At 42.2% G+C, this 17,170-nt stretch overlaps 1 pseudogene; it reads right to left on the bottom strand.

Annotated features, from left to right (window-relative positions):
• Positions 1-211: 211 nt before the first annotated feature.
• Positions 212-16,818, bottom strand: LOC102847903 (annotated as a pseudogene).
• Positions 16,819-17,170: the final 352 nt, after the last annotated feature.

The raw sequence follows: 17,170 nt of genomic DNA, 5'->3' as shown, positions 1-17,170 counted from the left end.
TGTTTTGTTTTTTAAAAATACAGGAATACTTTATTCAAAAGCCATCAGAGAAATGGACAGCTTGGGTCTGTGACAAAGCATTCATGTTTTAAATAGGTCAGTAGTTGTATATGAACATATACACTGCTGCATACAAATTAACTGATCAGACCACAACTTTTTAACGTTTAAAACAGAATAAGCTTCCCTGTAAAAGCAGTACCTTTTAACTTTAGTATTCTTCTCCTTCTTCCTCATGCTCTCCTTCAATAGAATCCACACCCACCTCCTCATAATCCTTCTCAAGGGCAGCCATGTCCTCATGGGCCTCAGAAAACTCTCCTTCCTCCATCCCCTCACCCACGTACCAGTGAACAAAGGCACGCTTGGCATACATCAGATCAAACTGGTAGTCCAGGCAAGCCCAGGCCCCAACAATGGCTGTGGTGTTGCTCAGCATGCACACAGCTCACTGCACCTTGGCCAGGTCTCCACCAGGCACCACAGTGGGAGGTTGGTAGTTAATACCAACCTTGAAGCCAGTGGGGCACCAATCCACAAACTGGATGGTGCGTTTGGTCTTCATGGGGGAAATGGCAGCATTGACATCTTTGGGAACCACATCACCACGGTACAACAGGCAGCAAGCCATGTGTTTATCATGGCGAGGGTCACATTTCACCATCTAGTTGGCTGGCTCAAAGCAAGCATTGGTAATCTCTGCTACAGAAAGTTGTTCATGGTAAGCTTTCTCAGCAGAGATAACAGGGGCATATGTGGCCAGAGGGAAGTGGATGCGGGGATAGGGCACCAGGTTGGTCTGGAATTCTGTCAGATCGACATTCAGGGCACCATCAAATCTGAGGGAAGCAGTGACAGAGGACACAATTTGACCTATTAACCTATTCAGGGTAGTGTAGGTTGGGCGTTCAATATCAAGGTTTCTGCAGCAGATGTCATAGATGGCCTCATTGTCTACCATGAAGGCACAGTCTGAGTGCTCCAGGGTAGTGTGGATGGTGAGAATGGAGTTGTAGGACTCGACCACAGCTGTGGAAACCTGGGGGGCTGGGTAAATGGAGAACTCCACTTTGGACTTCTTGCCATAATCAACAGATAAGCGCTCCATCAGCAGGGATGTGAAGCCAGAACTGGTTCCCACACCGAAGCTGTGGAAAACCAAGAAGCCCTGGAGACCCGTGCATTGGTCAGCCCATTTTCTAATCCAGTCCAGAACCAAGTCAAAGGTCTCCTTGCCAATGGTATAGTGCCCACGGGCATAGTTGTTGGCAGCATCCTCCTTGCCTGTGATGAGCTGCTCAGGGTGGAAGAGCTGGTGGTAGGTGCCAGTGCGAACTTCATCAATGACTGTGGGCTCCAGGTATACAAACACCGCCCTGGGCACATGCTTGCCAGCACCAGTCTCACTGAAGAAAGTGTTGAAGGAGTCCTCTCCTCCCCCAATGGCCATCAGGCTGGATGCCTGCTCCAGACAGCAGAGCTACCAGCAGGCATTGCCAATCTGGACACCAGCCTGGCCAACATGGATGGAGATGCACTCACGCTTGGTTGCTGCTTCCCGGTTCCAAGGAGAAGGTGGAGAAGGAGAGGGAGGTTGTTGCTTCTTACAGCGCGACTCTTAGACGGTCGATGTAAGAGAACCTCCTCCACTGGGTTTTAAGAGGCAGTAAATCACACAGGAGGAGACTGCCCATCTTTCTCCCATGGAGCAGCTGGTGGATTCAAACCACACCATGCAATTTCACTGGTAGGATCCCTTAAAGGTTCATTAGGGCTTACACAAATATTTAAACTTTCCCTAGAAAAAGTATTGTAAGTTTTTAATTTCTAGGAAGGGTTAAGAAACACACACACACACACACACACACACACACACACACACACACAAACCAAACTAAAGGAAGAGGGGTTTATTTGGTTTTTTTCCCAGTACCACTGAGCCACAAATACTGTTCAATGAGACAAAAGATAAGTGCTGTATGAATCTTCTGGGAAGTTTCCTTGACAGTGGGATATTTGGGTTTCTCGCTTTTCTTCATACTCCAGCCTATTATCTACAGCATGGATATGATGTGATTGATTGATATGATGGGATGGGATGAGATGCGATGACGGGAGTTCTAACTACCATTTGGGTCCAGAGCACAGAGGCCATACCTTTGAGAAAACAAGATGAAACATGGGTCCCTGATGATAGTCCATAAGTCATCTCTCTGGACTTTCTATATTTAGGGTTCTTATATGTAAGAGCTACAACAGAGTGTGGAAATTATCGAACAATATCATTGATATCACATGCAAGCAAGATTCTGCTGAAAATGATCCAAAAACATTTGGAACAATATGTTAACAGAGAACTGCCAGATGTGCAGGCTGGATTTAGAAGAGGTCGTGGTACTAGGGATATTATAGCTAATGTTAGATGGATCTTGGCGGAAAGCAAAGAATACCAGAAAAATGTCTATCTGTGCTTCATTGACTATGCAAAGGTTTTTGACTGTGTGGATCACAACAAGCTATGGCTGACTCTGAGAAGAATGGGAATCCCAGAACATTTGATTGTGCTAATGCGAAACCTATACTTGGGCCAAGAGGCAGTCGTCAGAACAGAGCAGGGAGACACTGGATAGGTCAAAATCAAGAAAGGGATACATCAGGGATGTATTTTGTCTCCATACCTTCTCAATCTGTATGCAGAACAGATCATCAAAGACACTGGGCTGTATGAGGAGGAATATGGCATCAGGATTGGTGGAAGAATCGTCAACAACCTGTGTTATGCAGATGACACAACCTTGCTTGCTGAAACTGAGGAGGACCTAAAGCGCTTGTTGTAGAAGGTCAAGGACTGCAGTCTTCAATATGGATTGAAGTTCAATATCAAGAAAACAAAGATTCTCACCACTGGGCCAATTGGCAGCATCAGTATGGATGGTGAAGAGATTGAGATGGTTAACAATTTTAGTTTACTTGGCTCCACAGTCAACACTCTTGGTAACAGCAGCCAGGAAATCAGGAGATGAATTGCTTTGGGAAAGTCAGCTGTAAGGGACCCCTCAAGAGTACTAAAGTGCAATGACGTCAAGCTGGAGACTAAGGTGCGCCTGATCCAGGCTATAGTCTTTGCAATTACACGCTATGCATCGGAGAGTTGGACAGTGAATAGGGATGATAGAAAGAGAATTGATGCCTTTGAGTTGTGGTGCTGGAGAAGAGTGTTGAATATACCATGGGCTGCTAGGAGAACAAACAGGTTTGGCCTGGAGAGGGTGAAGCCAGAATATTCCCTGGAGTCAAGGATTCTGAAGCTTTGTCTGACATATTTGGGCATGTTGCAAGGAGGGACTGGTCCTTGGAGAGGGACATCATGTTTGGGAGAGTGGAGGGATGGCGCAGGAGAGGAAGACCCTCGATGAGATGGATCAATTCTGTGAGTGGAGTGGTGGGAATGAATGAGACAGCGAGGTTGGCACAGGATAGAACGTGTTTAGGGCTCTTGTACATAGGATTACTATGAGTCACAAATGACTCGATGACACATAACAACAACAACAATATGTAAGAGAAAGAGTCCTGGTAATATACAGTGTGTTATATGTTACACGGTAACCCAAGGTTTGAATCCACCAGCCTCACTCCAGAAGACAGAGGGATGGCCAATCTTCCAAGATTTACAGCCTTGGAAATGTGATGATACATGAGTCACCATGAATGTGGTCACCATGGGATAAAATTAACTCCATAACAATGGTTGGGTTTGGGATTTATGTGAGAGAGAAATGCCAGCCCATCTAGTTTAAGCAACTATTTTAGGAGATTTTGTTGTTTGCAACCTGATTGCTTCCTCTGATCTAATAAGGAAAGCAGACATGGCCCACTTAGTGGGCCCCCTAACATAAGTATATTTCACAGGCAAGGAGGCCTAGGCAAAGCAGGGCAAACCACCACAAAGCAGAAGTGCTGTCCTCAGACAACTTGGGTCTGTACGGATGGGAAACACTAAGTCTACATAAACACTTTGAAGGTGGCTGATACAGTAGAGTTGGCCAAAACCCAACACAACCCCTGCCAGTGAACCAATTCCAACCTACACTGACCCTTGTAAGTCAGAGCACTGAGCATGGGGTGTTCATGGCTATAAATCTTTACAAACACAGACTGACGCATCTCTCCCCCAAGGAGTGGTTGGTTAGCTTGAACCTCTGGCCCTTTAGCGAGCAGCCCAATGATTAATCCACTCCACCACCAGGGCTCCAGCAGAGCTTGTAGATGGGTAAAAATTACAGTGTAGGGGGGAGCAGGCTCTGAGAGGGGGAGCTGTGAGTATCAGGATTGCAGGCAGAGTTGGCAGCTGGAAGTCAATGGTTTGGATAAAGATGGAAACAACACTGGTTTGTTTTTGTTTTGTTTTGTTTTTTTTGTGGTTTTTTTTTTTTTTTTTTTTTAGTGATCTGGTAAAGTCATTCTCTTTGGCTACTTAGGGCAATGATTTATACGAGGGCAAGTCACTTGGGATAATAAGGCCCCCAGGCTTGGTTGCAAACTGCTGAGATTTTTCAAGAAGAAAGAGACCACTTAAACATCTACATCTACTTTAGCTGAGTGAGTGATATCCTGAGGAAATAGGTTTTAAAGGTGTATCCATCATTCACACCCTCAAGAAAGATGAGAGGAGCCAAAGGAGAAAATGCTGAAAGTGCCACATTCAGTTCCAATATTTGACAGGCCATAAGTGTCCAGGTTTCCCAGAGCTATGACGCCCAGTGGATCCATGTCCCATCATCGTTTTCTCTCTGAAAGTTCTTATGTGATTCAGGGGGAGAAAAGGCTTTACTATCAATTGGTTTGGCTGCATCAATTCAATAAAATGAAGAATATGTGTCATTTTTAAAGAATAGTCTTTCTTCTACATGACTGCATCCTACAGGGCTGTGCCCTTTCTGTTGAACTTCTTTGTTCCTTTAAAAAAAGAAAAAAAAATTCTAACAGTTTCTGAATAACCTGTGTACCGGACAAGCACGGAGCCAGCAATGCCCATGCTCTTGACACTGTTGTGTCTCTCTGGGTCATGCACACAGCAGGCACAAGTTCATCCACGAAGGTCAGAGACTTGAAAGTGAGAATTTAAGAAAGAGGTCAGTTTGTCTTTATGTTCAGGGATGGGGAAAGCTTTGAATAGAAAAGAAGTCCATCCATAGCAGTAGAACACGTTACCAATAAAGACTTCAATTTCTGTCAAATGAGTAATGTGTCAAAGAAAAGGAGGTCTGATGGCAATGCAGGTAAGGCATTCAGTTGTAACTGAAAGGTTATCAGTTCAAAGCCACCAGAAGCCCCAAGATAAGGCAGTTTGCTACCATATTTACTTAAGAAATCTTTACAATTTCATGGGCGGTTCTGCTTTGTCTTATAGGATTTCTAGGAGTTGAAATTAACTTGTTGGCAGTAGGTTTCATTTTATAGGTCAAAGATGGACAACGGTCTCTGGGCCACTGGTCTTCAGCCAGTGAGCTGATTCTCTGAGAACATTTCTAGACAGCCACTTTGGGAGACAACTAGTTCCTATAGGCAACCATGCCTAGAAGTACCTAAGGGCAAACCTTTTTATGTGAACACACCCCTCTTTTTGTTGTGTACCACAGAGTTGGAACTGACCCATAGCTGACTCTCCAGCAGGTTTTCAGAGGCAGTAAATCACATAGGAGGAGATTGCTCATCCTTCTCCCATTGAGCAGCTAGGGACCTTGAACTGCATGCCTTAGGGATTACAGTGCAGCTTCTTGCCAGTAGGCCACCAGAACTCCCCACAACCTACTTAGAGGGAAGAGAAAGATACTGATCATGGTAATGGTGGAGCCCTATAAGGAGAGAAAGGAAATATTCTTTTTTAATTATTTTATTTCTTTTTTTTTGTGGGTGTACCATCAAATCGGATCTGACTGGTACAGGAGGACATTGTCCCTCCTTCTCCAGCAGAGCATCGGTGGATTTGAACCACGTACCTCTGAGATTTCAGTGCAGCTTCTTACCACTATTCCCTAGAAAGGAAATATTCTTAACCATGAAATTAGAAGACCAGAGGGAGCTGTGAACAAATACAAATGCCTGTATCCCTCTTTCCAAAGATTTGATTTAATTTAATTAGCAAGGTTGTGGAGCCCTGGTGACACAGTGGGTAAGGATTCAGATGTTAACTGAAAGGTGGACAATAGAACTCATTAGCCACTCCTTTAACACAGACCTGGTGATCTGTGCCTGAAAGACCACATTCTTCAAAACTCTATGGAAGGGAGCTCTGGTGGCCTAGGGGCAAGAAGCTGCACTGCAATCCCAAAGGTTCATGTTTTGAATCCACCAGCTAGCTGCTCTGCTGGAGAAGGAGGGACAATCTCCTCCTGTGCCAGCTGGATCCGATTCGATATGATACACAACAAGGAAAAAAAAAAGAAAGGAAAAAAAAATTCTTTGGAGAAGTCTTGTGAAGCCTCAAGGTCAATTGGCACAATGTAGTCCACAAAGAAAATGTTCTGCATCCTACTTTGATGAATAGAAACTGAGGTCTTAAAAACCTGTGAGTGGCCATCTAAGAGGGAGCCTGCCCTGGTCTTTTCTTATCAGGAGCAAAGCAGAGGGAGGAGAAGACATGTTGTTGTTATGTGCCATCAAGTTACCTGCGACTCAGAGCAAACCTATCTATGTACAACAGCTTGAGACCCTGCTCTACCCCTTGCTAATGTTATTGTCTCCAACACACTTACCCCCATTACCCCAGTCATTGAATCAATCCATCTCATTGAGGTTCTTCCTCTCTTGTGCTGTCGCTCCACCCTCCCAAGCATGATATCCCTCTCCAAGGACTGTTCCCTCCTTGTAACATGCCCAAAGTATGTCAGACGAAGCTTCAGAATCCTTGTCTCCAGGGAGCAGCCTGATCTCACCCTCTCTAGGACAAACCTGTTTATTCTCCTAGCAGTCAATGTTTCTTCCCAAGTACCACAACTCAAAGGCATCAATTCATCTTCTATCCTCCCTAATAATTGTTCATCTTTCTGATGCATAGCAAGTAATTGCAAAGAGTATGGCCCGGATCAGGCACACCTTAGTCTCCAGACTGACATCATTGCTCCTCAGTACTTTGGAGTGGTCTCTGACAGCAGACTTTCCCAATGCAATTCGACTTTTAATTTCCTGCCTGCTGATAAGAAAAGTGTTGATTGTGGAACCAAGCAAACTAAAGCTGTGAACAATCTCAATCTCTTCACCATCTATATGATGTTGCCAATTGGCCCAGTGGTGAGAATCTTTGTTGTTTTGGGTTTTTTTCTATTGAGCTTCAATCCATATTGAAGGCTACAGTCCTTGACCTTCTGCAGCAAGTGCTTCAGGTCCTCCTCAGTTTCAGCAAGCAGGGTTGTGTCATCTACATAATGTGGGTTATTGATGAATCTACCTCCAATCCTGATTCCACATTTCTCCTCATACAGCCCAGCCTCCCAACCTGTTCTGCATATAGATTGAAAAGGTATGGGGATAGGACACATCCCTGGCATACACCCTTCCCAATTTGAACCACGTAGTGTTTCCTTGCTCTGTTTTGACAACTGCTTCTTGGTTCAAGTATAAGTTTTGCATTAGCACAATCAAGTGTTCTAGGATTCACATTCTTCTCAGAATCAGCCACACTTTGTTGTGATCCACAGAGTCAATGAAACACGGAGACATTCCTCTGATACTCTCTTCTTTCAGCCAAGATCCATCTGACGTTAGCTATAATATCCCTAGAACCACTACCACTTCTAAATCCAGCCTGCATTTCAGATAGTTCTCTGTTGTCATGCTGTTTCAGGCATTTTTAGATAACCTTCAGCAGAATCTTGCTTACTTCTGATTATCAATGATGTTGTTTGATAATTTCTGCACTTTGTCAGGTCACCTTTCTTTAGAATTGGGACATATCTAGATCTCTTCAAGTCAGTTGGCCAGGGGGTTGTCGTCGGGATTTCTTGGCAAAACTTGGTGAGCACATCCAGGGCTGTGTCTGTTGAAATATATCAATTAGTATGCCATCAATTCCTGGGGCCTTGTTTTTTGCTAATTCTTTCGGAACAGCTTGAATTTCTTCCCTCATCACCACAGGCTCTTGCTCATATGTTGTTTCATGAAATTCTTCTGTGTCCACTAATTCCTTTTGGTGCAATGACTCTGTATACTCTTTCCATCTTCTTTTAATGCTTCCAGGATCATTTAATATTCTGCCCAGAATATCCTTAAGAATTACAACTCAAGGCTTGAATTTGTTCTTCAGTTCCTTCAGCTTAAGAAATGCTGAGCAAGTTCTGCTCCTTTGATTTTCTGACTCCAGCTCTTTGCACATTTCATCGTAATACCTTTTCTTCCCACCCTCCCCTTTAAAATATTCTGTTCAGGTCCTTAATATCTTGATTTCTTCCATTTGCTTTGGCTGCTTGGCACTATAGTGCAATATTCAGAGTCTTTTCTGACCTCCATCTTGGTCTTTTCTTCCTCCTCTGTCTTGGTAATAACCTTCTGCATTCTTCATGGATGATATTCTTTATATCCTCCCACAGCTCATATGGCCTTTGCTTATTAGTGTTCAAGGCCTCATATCTGTTTCTGAGGTGGTTTTGAAATTAAGGTGGAATAGACACAGGTCAAATTTTGGTTCCCATAGATTTAATTTTCCTCAGCTTCAGCTTGATATTCGAAAGAACTAATGGTTCACTTAAACCTCTGACTCCCTAACACTGAGACCAGAAGAACAAGATATAGTGCATGACCAATTATTCTAAAAGATATTACATTAGAAGGTCTTGGATAGAGTGAGAGAAAGATGGGGAACAAAATTCAAAATCATAGAAAGAAGAAGTTCAACAGGGACTACTGGAAATTTGATTATAGCCCTTAGATACCCTCAATCCTGGAACTGAACTCACCCACATGGCTTAGTTATCAGCCAAACAGTAGACTTACTCTATCAGGTGAACAGTGATTTAATAGATATATAACGCACTCTGTAGATAATTAACCATTTGAAAGAAAAAGGTCAGCATCTGCCCAAGGAAAACTTTAAGGAGACTCAGGAACAGTGGAGAACTGGAAAGGGAAAGAAGATGGAAGAAGACAGGTGAACAATGTCACATTGTAGGGACTGCAGTCAACGATATAAAACAAAATGTCTGTGAATTGATGATGACTGAAAAAACGGATCTGCTCTCTCAATCTTCTTCCAATTTATAACGAAAGTTAAACAGCAAAATCACCCTTTTCTACTCTGCACACATGGGGTCATCATCAGTCGGGGTCAGCTTGAAGGCAACATTTAGGCAAGACGAGCATCAGGACTTTTTTCAAATGTTCTCTAATCCTAATGTGTAGCTTGAGTTAGCAGCTAATGACCAAAGTAAATAAACATCTGAGAGGCACTGAGAGCAAAGACTTTACAATTAGAGAACATTATATTAGGGCAAATGGATCACTTTCTCGTGTCTTGTAAAGCTTTAGAAATAGGTAATGAAATCCATGATTTCTCTCACTCTATCCAGGACCTTGGTTTAAATAATTTGCTCAGCTTGCAGATTGTTGCAGTTGTGTTCCATCAAGTTGGAACCAACTCCACCTGAGAGTCATCAGAGACAATAAATAACACAGAAGGACATTGTCCATCTTTTTTCCTTGGAGCAGCTGGTGGATTTAAACCATGTGCCCTGGGGTTGGCAGCACAGTTTCTTACCACTAAGCCACCAGAGCTCCCTGCAAATTGAATAGGTATTGTGAAAGGATACTACTACTCTGACACGTGCCTTTATTGATTTTAAACCATGTAGTAGTATTCTCTTGTTCTGTTTAAAATTGAAAGGAAATCAATGCCTTTGAGTTGACAAAAATATTGACTCAACCACCCAACTCCAATTTCAGCCTCCAAGTTGGAACTGACCCCTAGCAGGCTTTCAGGAGACTGTAAATAACAAGGGAGGAGAATGCCCAGCTTTCTCTTATAGAGCCACTGGTGCATTTGAACCACCAGAGAGACACTGGGTTAGCAGCAGACTCCCTTTGGACTATGCAACCAAAGCTCCCCGAGTAGACCATGAACTTCCAAAAGAACAACCAAATCTGTGGTGAAAGATATGCAACCAGAGTGCTCCTTAGCAGAGATGCAGGCCGGGCAGCATCTTACATGGTGTCCCTGGGGTCTCAGCTGGCTCTTCAGCACCTAACAACACTGTCTTGGACTTGATTCTCCCTCACAGTGACCCTCTCTCTCGTTTCCAAGGTTAGTAATCTTTGCAGTGGGAGAATGACCATCTTTCTCAGCTGCAGTAGATGGTTTCAAACTGATGACCTTTTGGCTAGCAGGGCTGCATGTAATGCATTATGCTACCGGAGCTCATTATATAATGCAAAGTGAAACTAAACTAGAATGACAAACAGGCAAAAACCATACAGTATGATCTAGCAAAAGTCATCAAGTATGGTCTTAATCATGTGAAGCGAAAATGTCACAGGATCTTAACTGAGTGCATAAAGAGCAAACTCAGAACAGCCGAAAAAAAATGAAATACTACCTATTCTGAGAAGCATTTTCATTTAAAAAAATATTTTCTTTTAAAATACTATTTTAGAGGAACACATTTATTTCTCATGGATTATGTGTGTCTGTGTATGCAGTTACAATCTATCTCAGTAAGAAAATATTTTAATTAGAATTCACACGCACACACACGTGCACACAGAAACACTCGGTAACTATTTTTCATTTTCCGTCCTTTCTAAATTGTGTACCAAATTATCAGAAACCAGAGCAATACCACCCCCTGGTGGAAATCTGTAGAAAAGAACCCATACTTGATTTAAAATAGATTAACATTACAATATCTAGTATGTCAATATTTACATGTTCCATTTCTTTCTTAACAAGTCCAGTCTTCCTACATTCATGCTCCTCACATCCCATATTCCAATCACTAGTATCTGTTACAACTGTTCCTTCTCTTTTGTGTTTCCAAATTTGAGGGCTCAGCCTCAGTTTCCGTATCTGCTAGTGTACTCTAAGTATGCTCTATTGTATTTCAAAGACCTGTAAGAATAGGAATTCCAGAACACTTGGTTGTGCTTATGTGAAACCTGTACTTGGACCAGAAGGCAGGTGTCAGAACAGAGCAAGGAAACACTGTATGGTTCAAAATCAGGAAAGGTGCACACCAGGGATGAATCCTATCTCCATACCGTTTCAATCTATCTGAGGAACAGATCATCGCAGAGGCTGAGTTCTATAAGGAGGAATGTGGCATCAGGATTTGAGGAAGACTCATCAACAACCTATGTTATGCAGATGACACTACCTTGCTTGCTAAAACTGAGGAGGACTTGAGACATTTGCTACAAAAAGTCAATGACTGCAGTCTTCAATATAGATTAAAGCTCAACATCAAGAAAACAAAGATTCTCACCATTGGGCTGATTGGTAGCATCATGATAGATGGTGGAGAGGTTGAAATTGTTAACAGTTTCAGCGTGCTTGGCTCCACAATCACCATTCTTTGTACCAGCAGCCAGGAAATCAAAAGATGAATTGCATGGGGAAAATCTGCTGTCAGGGACCTTTCCAGAGTACTGAAAAGCAACCATGTCTGGAGACTAAGGTGTACTTGATCCAGCTATGGTTTTTGAAGTTACTTACTGTACATCAGAAAACTGGATGATGACTAAGAATGACAGAAGAATTGATGCCTTTGAGTTGTGGTGCTGGAGAAGAGTATTGAATATACTGTGGACAGCTAGAACAAACAAGTTTGTCCTAAAGAGGGTGAAAACAAGTTTCTCTTTGGCAGCACGGATTCTGAAGCTTCACCTCACATACTTTTGGCATGTTGCAAGGAGGGACCAGTTCTTGGAGGGCCAAGATCATGTTTGGAAGAGTGAAGAGAGAGCTAAGGGAGGTAAGATTTTGATGAGATGGATTGATTAAGTGACTGGAGTAATGGTGGAAGGTGTGTAGGAGACAATGAGGTTGGTTCAGGATAGAGCAGGGTTCAGAGCTGTTGCACAAAGACTTGCTATGAGTCATAAGTGACTAGACAGCACATAACAACAACAATAACAAATGTATTACAACAGTGAAGTGCTTGACTACTCCCTGAAAGTTTGGGAAACTCAACCAGAGGCACCTAGAAACACAAGTATGGCAATCTGCTTCAGAAAGACCTTGAGAACCCCATGGAAAAATTCTACTTGCAACACAAGGGTAATCATGAATCAGATGGTTTTTATCCTTTCACCAGACTTATTCTATTTGTATGCTGAACATTTAATCCAAGAAGCTGGACTATATGAAGAAGAATGTAGCATCAAGATTGGAGGAAGAAACATCAATAATCTGTGATAAGCAAATAACTCAACCTTGCTTGCAAAAGTGAAGAGGACTTGAAGCACTTACTGCCAAAGATCAAAGACTGTGTAATCTTCAGAATAAGTTACACTTCAACAGAAAGATAACAAAAAGCACCACAACCAGACCAAACAACAATACCATGATAAATGGAGAAAAGTTTGACACTGTCAAGGATTTACTTTAATCTTAACCCCCATATTCAACAGCCGTGCAGCAGTTAAGAAGTAAATGGTGTACTGCATTAGACAAACGCACTGTGATGGACCTCTTTAAAGTACTAATAAAGACGTGCACCTTACTTGAGCCATGGAATTTTTCAGGTGCTATATACACATGTGAAAACCAGACAATGTCTAGGAAGACTGAAGAAGAATTGATGCCTTTGATTTGTGGTGTTGGCAAAGAATATATTACAAACTGCTAAAAGAACAAACAAGTCTGTATTGGAGAACGAGTTGTCCAGAATACTCCTTAAAAGTAAAGACGGTGATACTTCACATACTTTGGATATGCTATAAGGAGGGGTAAGTGTCTGGACAAAGACACCAGGCTTGCTCCAGAGTTAGCAGTAAAAGACACATTCAAGAAGATAAATTGCTGCTGGGAAAAGGAGGGACAATCTCCTCCTGTACCAGTCAGATCTGATTTGATGGTACACTCACACACACAAACACACACACACACACACACACACACACACACAAAGTTACTTTAAAAAAAAACGAAAAAGAAAGAAGATAAATTGACAAAGAGGTTGCAACAATGGACACAGTTACAATTATGGAGATGCTATTGTTTAATCTAGAAGCCATTACACAAGGCTTAAGTTTGTTTTTCAGTTCTTTTCAGCTTGAGAAGAGTTCTTCCCTTTTTATTCTCCATGTCCAGCTCTCTGCACATTCCATTATAATACTTTCCTTTGTCTTCCTGAGCTATCCTTCGAAATCATCTATTCAGGGCTTTCACTTGGACATGTTTTCCTTTAGATTTGGCCTCTCAATGTTCCAGTGCAACCTTTAGAGTAAATTATCTGAGATGCTGGAATCTATGAAGAGGAGTGTGACATCAGGATTGGAGAGAGACTCATCAATAACCTGTATTATGCAGATGAAACAACCTTACTTGCTAAAACTGAGAACTTGAAGCACTTGTTACAGAAGATCAAGGAATGCTGCCTTCAGTATGGATTAAATCTCAATATCAAGAAAACAAAAGATTCTTACCACTGAACCAACAGACAATATCATGATGGAAGGAGAGGAAACAAACTGTCAACAGCTTCATCTAGCTTAGATCCACAATTAACACCCTTGGTACAAGCAGTCAGGAAATGAGACACATTACATTGGGAAAATCTGTAGTTTAGGGACCTTTGCAAACTATTGAGGAGTAATGATGTCAGTTTGAGGACTTATGTGTGTGTGATTCAGGCCATAGTGTTTCCAATTACTAGCTATGCATCCAAGACAATTAATAAAGATGGCAGAAAAAGAACTGACACCTTTGAGCTGTGGTGTTGAGAAGAGCATTGCTGTTTGTTCTCTTGACTGTTCATAGTCAAGAGAACAAACAGATATGTCTTGGAGAGGGTGCAGCCAGAGTGCTCTTTGGAGGCAAGAATGATGAGTTTTGCCTCATTTTCTTTGAACATGTTGCTAGGAGGTGCTATTCCTTGGAGGACACAGTATTTGAAAGGGTGGAGGGTCACTGAAGGAGAGAAAGACTCTCAACAAGATGAATTGATATGGTGACTCCTGCAATGGGCTCTTGTATGTTAGAAAGTGTGAGGATGGCACAGAATAGAACAGGGTTCAGATCTTTTGTTCACCGGGTTGCTGTGAGTCGTACTCAACTCAGTGGCATCTAACAGCAACAATGGTTTCATTTGGTTGTGCACAGGGTCACTACAAGCTGAAACCAACTCAAGAGACTTTAACAACAAAAGTATGCTGGTGAGTCCCTGGGTAGTTTAAATGATTAATACAGGAGTGCTACTGAAGATCAATGGTTGACATCCACCCAGAGGCACCTTGGAAGAAATGTCTGGAGATCTAGTTCTGAAAAATCCTATCAGAAAGCATTTGGGATTGCTATCAGTTGAATCCAACTTGACAGCAACTGCTTAACTGTCTTTTACTATGTATATAAGCCCCAAATACAATATATATACACATTATATATAATATATACACATAAATATATACTATATACACTACACACACATATATGTATATATATGTGCATATATATGTATGTATATATATGTGTATATATACACATTTTCAACATGTATGCAGAGCAGATTATCCGAGAGGCTGGGCTCTATGAGGAGAATTGTGGCATCAGGATTGGTGGAAGATCTATCAACAATCTCCGTTATGCAGATGACACAACCTTGCTTGCTGAAACTGAGGAGGACCTCATGCACTTGCTGTGAAGGGTCAAGGACTGCAGCCTTCAGTATGGACTAAGGCTCAACGTCAAGAAGACAAAGATTCTCGCCACTGGACCAATTGGCAGCAGATGGATGATGAAGAGATTGAGAGTGTTCACAGCTTCACTTTGCTCGGCTCCACAGTTAACACTCTTGGTACCAGCAGTCAGGAAATCAAAAAGCGTATCGCGATGGGAAAGTCTGCCGTTAGGGACCTCTCAAACGTACTCAGGAGCAACAGTGTATATCTGGAGACTAAGGTGCGCCTGATACAGGTCATGGTATTTGCAATCGCTTGTTATGCATCAGAGAGTTGGACAATGACTAGGGAGGACAGAAGGAGAGTGGATGTTTTTGAGCTGTGGTGCTGGAGAAGGGTACTGAATGTACCCTGGACTGCCAGGAAAACAAACAGATCCATCTTGGAGAGGATTAAACCAAGCTGCTCCTTGGAGGCAAGGATTCTGGGGCTTCGTCTGACATACTTTGGACACGTTGCCAGGAGGGACGGGTCCTTGGAGAGGGACATCATGCTTGGGAGGGTGGAGGGACAGCGCAGGAGGGGAAGACCCTCTATGAGATGGATTGATTCGGTGACTGGGGTAATCGGGATGGGTGTGTCAGAGGCGGTGCGGTTGGCGCAGGATAGAGCAGGGTTTAGAGCTGTTGTGCATAGGGTCGCTATGAGTCGGAAACGACTCGATGGCACATAACAACAACATATATATGTGTGTGTGTGTGTGTGTGTGTGTGTATATATGTATATATATACATTATAATGGTTTGTGCAAACTTGAGTCAAGAAATATCTTAAATATCTTGATTTTGGGGCAATCTCCTACCCTTTCCCAGTACAGGTATACTTTGGAAATAGTGTGAGTTCAGTTTCAAATCACAGAAAGCAATTAAATATCACAATAAAGCAAGTCGCTTGGATTTTGTTTGATTCCTAGTGCATATAAAAGTTATTTTTACACTACACTGACCACCAGCTGCTTCGTGGGAGAAGGATGGGCAATCTCCTACCATGGCATTAATCGCCTCTGAAAATGCACTGGAGTGTCAGCTGTGGGTCAGTTCTGGCCCAACGATGCAAACAACAACAACATAGTCTATCAAGAGAGCTCTGCTGACCTAATGGTAAGAAGCTGTGCTACAATCCCAAAGCCATGTAGTTCAAAACCAGCAGTAGTTCCTTGGTATAAGGATGAGCAATCTCCTTCAGTGTAATTTACCACCTCTGCAAACCTGGTGGCGTGTCAGTTATGAGTTGATTCCAACTCTGTGGTACACAACAACAACATAGTCTATTAAAGGACCCCTGGAGACACAATGGGTTGCACAATGGGCTGCAAATTAAAAGGTTGCTGGTTTTAATCTACCAGCTGCTCTACAGAAGAAAGATCGGATCTTTATTCCCATTGTAATTTATAGCCAAGGAAACCCAATGTAAGGTCATCATGAGAGGAATGGAATCAGCTTTGGGCTTGGATTTTGGTTTGGCAGTTTAGTAAAGGAGTGATTATGGGAAAGTTTGAAACATTGTGAGAATTGCCAAAAATCTGACAGACACACAAAGCATCGTGCACTTGGAAAACTACTGTGCTTGGGAAAAATAACAGACTCACTTGATGCAGTATTGTCATGAAACTTCAAGTCATTAAAAAACACACTATCCGCAATGCACTAAAAAGTGATATGTAATAAAATGAGGCACACCTGCACTTTTGAACTTGCATAGAGGCCTTCGGTTCTATTCCTTTTGGAGTGATTGCTTCATCTTAATTAGCAAATTAGCTCTTTGGCGGCACATGATGCTCCATTTTCAAATATGCTTAGGCAAAGTCAACCATATGAGAGTCCAACTCTCAATCATTTGTAGTAACTGAACGAAAGACTTGGGTGGTTAACCCTGAGCAGCAACTGAACTGATGCCATATCCGTAGGCTACTTCATCCTCATCTTCTACCATCATTACTAGTTGAGGGGAAGAAGTTACCATTCGTATTAACAATAATTATACTTTGTCTTCAATTAAACATAATTAGCTTGTATTGCGGGATGAACATGTAATTTTATTGAGAGGGAGTATACCACTCACTTAGCTAAAATTTAATTGGATCGTACAGTTCTACCTACAAGTGACAGTGATTTAGATGCTCTCCATTATCTCCTGTGGGTTTATGAGGCAAAAAAAAAAGATGTCAAATGTCTACAGCTGACACAATCTGTATAAATTAGCAGAGATCCTTGGACACCAAACCTAAAAGAAATCTTAATAACAAATGTTTCAATAAAAATAGAGCTCTATATGTTAAGTAATT

This window comes from Elephantulus edwardii, unplaced genomic scaffold, assembly GCF_000299155.1.
Source record: "Elephantulus edwardii isolate Elephantulus edwardi_28Jun2011 unplaced genomic scaffold, EleEdw1.0 scaffold00002, whole genome shotgun sequence".
Lineage (NCBI taxonomy): Eukaryota > Metazoa > Chordata > Mammalia > Macroscelidea > Macroscelididae > Elephantulus > Elephantulus edwardii.
Note: the sequence above shows the minus strand (reverse complement) of the source record. Positions and strands in the feature narration are given on the sequence as shown.